At 49.0% G+C, this 5,000-nt stretch overlaps 1 long non-coding RNA gene across 2 annotated transcripts in view; it reads left to right on the forward strand.

Annotated features, from left to right (window-relative positions):
* Nucleotides 1-5,000, forward strand: part of LOC125039372 — a 22,441-nt gene that overhangs the window by 139 nt on the left and 17,302 nt on the right. The window lies entirely within an intron of this gene.

Raw genomic sequence — 5,000 nt, forward strand, 5'->3', positions numbered from 1 at the left:
CGACGGTGCAGCGGTCTTGCTGGCGAGGATGTACAGTGATTGAAATTGTATATCGGTGTGTGTGTGTTTTTTTTAAGTGGTTTAAGAGACGGTTACGGTTATAAACCAGTGTTGGGTTTATTTCGGCGTGTTTCAGTGGATGTATTTTGGCGCTATGTCTTCGGTTCGTCGTGTTTGTGATTCGGAAAATGTATTTTGTTGTGTGGTGAAGGATAGAAAGGTATTTCCTTTCTTTGAGTGAGAGAAGAATCCGAATTCAAAACCGATGAAACGTGTGAATTCTGTGAAAAGAAAGAAAAAGAAAAAATAAGAAAGAAATGAAGAAACGCAACTGACCATAAAATTAACGACATTTTACTGGTTTCTCAGTTTCAAAAAAAAAAAATCAGTTTCTTGTGATGTGACATTTTGAAACCATTTTTATGAAAGGAAAAACTAAGATCAAACTCTTATACTTGTGCGTTTCATATACATGCTAGAACTGTGTTATTTTCGTGTTATTTCATATATAATATAGACCGTTTTGGATTTTTTCTTTTATAAGTGTTAAATAAGTGCGACGTGGAAGATACTTGAAGTGACAGGAAAGTAAATTATGTGTAGAGATTTCTTTAGATAAAAGAATAGGGACTTTGTGAGAATTTAACTATCTCTCTCTCTCTCTCTCTCTCTCTCTCTCTCTCTCTCTCTCTCTCTCTCTCTCTCTCTCTCTCTCTCTCTCTCTCTCTCTCTCTCTCTCTCACATAGTGAAATAGGATATTATGATAATGTAGCATATTAAGTAAATTCCTATAAGTTAGCTTTTGAATGAAGTGAGAACGAGTGAATTGAGAGAGATAGAGAGACAGAGATAGAAACAGAGACAGACAAACAGACCTCCCAAAGACAAAAATATCTACAAAGACAGACAGACGGACGGATTAACACGACCAGAGGAGACCAAGAGTGAGCGAGTGAGTGTGAAAAGAGGGAGAGAAAATACGTACTCACATATATATATATATATTCTAGAAACGAAAAATGCATGAGTATCTCGGTAACCTCTGTTTAACCTAACACCTCCCTGCCACGCTCCCATTTCATCGGAAAAAAAGGAAATACAAGCGGAAGAAGTAAAGAAAATGAAAAAAAAGGAAAGTTTGTATGTACTGACTATGCTGGAGAGAAAAACGAGGGTGAGAGAGAGAGGGAGGGAGGTAGAGGAAGAGAGAGAGAGAAAGGAAAGGGGGGGGGAGGTAGAGGAAGAGAGGAAGGAAGGGAGGGAGGGAGGGAAGAAGAGAGAGAGAGGGAAGAAGGGAGGGAGGGAGGGAAGAAGAGAGAGAGAGGGAAGAAGGGAGGGAGGGAAGAAGGGAGAGAGAGACAGAGAAAGAGATACTTTTCGTATTTCATCGACGAGAAATGTGTAAAGAGTTGAAAATAACATCGAACGTGTCAGTGAATTCCAACGCCCTATCTCTCCCTCCCTCCCTCCCTCCCTCCCTCCCTCCCTCCCTCCCTCCCTCCCTCCCTCCCTCCCTCCCTCCCTCCCTCCCTCCCTCCCTCCCTCCCTCCTTCCCCTTCCCTCCCTCCCTCCTCCCCCCTCCATCATACACACACACACACACCCTTTCTGAAAAATGGGGTGCTCGTTTGAAAATTAATTTGGTTATGCTGAAATAATCAGCTTATGCAGGAAGTGAGTGACATGGCTATTCTGTTTAATCCAGATCAATTATTAAAATAGGAACTCATATGATATATTAAAAGAGTTGAGAGAGAGAGGAAGAGCGAGTGAGGTGGGTGAGTGATTTCGTGGATGAGTAAGAGAGAAGGAGGGGAGGAGGGAGGAAGAGATAGAGATAGAAAGAGCGAGAGAGGAGAGAAACAAACAAATAGAAAAAGAGAGATCGAGGTAAAGAAATAGAGAAAGAGAATAAGAGAGGGAGGAGGGGGGGATTGGGGTGGCGGGGGGTTTGGTGGATGGGGGGGAGGAGGCTCGAGAATCGCTAAATAGTCGAGTTAGCGAATCTAAAAGTAATTTTAATCCCTGACTGACACAAATAACAATTAAAATTACCGGTCTGTGAAAATGAATATCCCAGGGAGTGTATTTGTTTATTGTGGATAGTGCCCCGCCCGCCAACCCCTGCCCCCCTCCTCTTCCCCTCCTCCTCCTCTTCCCCCCCTCGCCTTCCTCTCACCCACCCCCAACCCGCCTCTTTTTTTTTTTTTTTTTTTTTTAATAATCAACACTGCACACCGACGCTTCGTAATGCCTATCCATTAGAATAAATCCCAGGGGTAAAATCCTGTTAATCCTTGTGATAAGTCCGCTGTCCCTTCCTCCCCCCCCCTCGCTCTTCCCCTCCCCACCCCTCTCTTTCTCTCTCATGACTCCTCCCTGCCCCCCCCCCCCCCCCTCCTCCTCCCATCCGAATCCCCCCAACCCAACCGCCTACCGACTCACTCTCAACCCTTACCCCCCTACCCCCACCCCTCGTTCCTCCCCCCCCCCCCCCGTCCTCGACAGGCCACGTCGACCTCTCTTCCCCCCCTTCCCCCCCACACACTCCTTACCCATTCCCCTGGGGACCTCTCAGCTCCACCCTCCTGCCCCTCATTCCCTCCCATCCCCCGTCTCTCTCGTCCCCCCTTCCCGTCTCCTTTCTCCTTCCCCCCTCCCATCCCCCCAGCCTTCTCCCTCCGCCCGCACCCCTCACCTACCTCCCCAACCCAGCCTTCCTACCCACTCCCCACGCCCTCCCCCCTCCCAACCCCCCTCCCCCCGCCGCTAGGAAGCTGGGGGGCGTCACAGAGACACACAGCACACCGCTTTGCACACACGGCGTGAGGGCAGCCTGGTTTGGCGCGGTGTTGGGGGGGCGGAGGAGCGCTGTATGTGGGCGCCGTGCGGTGGCAGTGGTCAGAGGGAGAGGAAGAGAGAGGAGAGGAGGGAAAGAGAGTAAGAGAGAGAGAGAGGGAGAGAGCGAGAAGCCTGGCAAGTGAGCAGCCGCCCGTCCAAGCAGGCAGCGCAGGAGGCGTCACAAATATTCAGGCCTGAGAGAATGGCTGGAGGGAGTGTTTTGAGTAGGTTTGGGAGTGAGACTGAGTGTGTCTGTTCGTCTGTGTGTGTGTGTGTGTGTGTGTGTGTGTGTGTGTGTGTGTGTGTGTGTGTGTGTGTGTGTGTGTGTGTGTGTGTGTGTGAAAGAAGAAGATGAAGACAGAGAGAGAAAAGAAAAGAGTGGTAAAAAAAATAAACATTAATAAAGGCGACCTGGAAAATCATTTGAATATGAATTAAATGCCCGGAAGACAGAGATTAATAATAATAATAAAAAAAACATATTAAATTGTTAAACTCACAATCTTCTTTCAGTGGGAACGCATTAATATGCATTCAATCAGTGTGTTATTTGAATGGAAGAACTGAAAAAAATGACACGATTTACTGAATTAATATCTGATTAGTATATATTACGCATGTGCATTTATTATACACTGCGGGATAGATTGATGTAATTATCTGGCGGTGAGAGGGAAGGGAGGGGGAGGGAGAAGGGGAAGGGGAGGGGGAGGGGGAGGGGAAGGGGAAGGGGAAGAGAGAGACAGACAGACACAAAGACACATATATGATACATAACGGTATTAGATGGATGAACATTTACATAAACACTCAAACGGAGAAACGAGGAAAGGGAAATCAAAGAAAAGACAAAACAGAACAAAACCAACAGACAAAATCGCGTGAGGGGAAAATAAGGAGGAACTGCCGATCCCCAAACGAAGGAAACAGAAAGTCACACATAAAGAGAAAGATTGGAAGTGGATAAGAAGCCGGAGGAGGGGAAAAGGCCATAATCTCCCCTCGTCAGGAAGAAGAGAGAGAGAGAGAGAGAATGGGAAAGCCTCTCTTAACCTCTCCCCTCTCTTTCCCCTCTTCCCCCCCTCGTCCTTAGCCCCCTCCTCCTCCTCCGCGGTCTCCTCCTTTCTTCTCTCTTCTCCGCTTTCTCCTCCTTCCCTCTCCCCCGCGTTCTCCTCCTTCATCCCTCTCCCCCCTCCTCCACGGTCCTCCTTCCCTCCCCCTCCTTCCCCCCTCCTCCCCCCGTCCTCCCCCCTCTCCCTCCCCCCCTTTCCCTCCTCCTTGCCCCACTCACCCCCCACCTCGCACTGCTTAGGGAAGGAGTCTTAATATGTCGGGGACTCTGTAACGACGGGGCAAATTGGGCTAATTCCCACAATAGACGCTAGATGTCTTACAAACACGCTTAGGCAGCCCAGTGGAGAGGGTGAGGGAGAGAGGGAAAAGGAGAGGGAGAGAGGGAGAAGGAGAGGGAGAGGGAAGATGAGAGGGAGAGGGTGAGGGAGAGAGGGAAAAGGAGTGGGAAAGGGAGAGGGTGAGTGGGAAAGGGGGGGGGGAGAGGGTAAGGGTGAGGGTGTAGGTGTAGGAGGAGACACACACACACACACACACACACACACACACACACACACACACACACACACACACACACACACACACACACACACACACACACACACACACACACACACATACCGGAAAACGGAGATACAGACAGGGATAAAAAACAGACAGACAAATAGACAAATAAGTTCACCGAAGAGGGAAAGTCCGCATCGGCAGCAGAGGCTTGTCAGGGAAATGGGATAAGAGGGACAGAGACCTTGCATTATGAGCCGGGATTGTGTGTGTGTGTGTTTGTATAATGAGCCTTGTGGAGGGCGGGGGTAGGGAGAGGGGAGGGAAGGGAGGGAGGAGGGGAGGCGAAGAAGAAGGGGGAGGAAGAAGAAGGGGGAGAAAGAAGAAGGGGGAGAAAGAAGAAGAAGAAGAAGAAGAAGAAAGGAGGGGGAAGGCGTCAAGGGACAGGTGGCCAGGGTTGGGTCTGGGATTGCGTCATAAGGCCATCAGAGCAGGCGGCGGTGGGTGGCGTGCGGTCTGCTGCTGTTTTTGTGCAAGCAGATACAGCAGGATGATAGATGAAAGTAAAACGCAAGCACAGAAG

Source organism: Penaeus chinensis, chromosome 27, assembly GCF_019202785.1.
Source record: "Penaeus chinensis breed Huanghai No. 1 chromosome 27, ASM1920278v2, whole genome shotgun sequence".
NCBI classification, from domain to species: domain Eukaryota; kingdom Metazoa; phylum Arthropoda; class Malacostraca; order Decapoda; family Penaeidae; genus Penaeus; species Penaeus chinensis.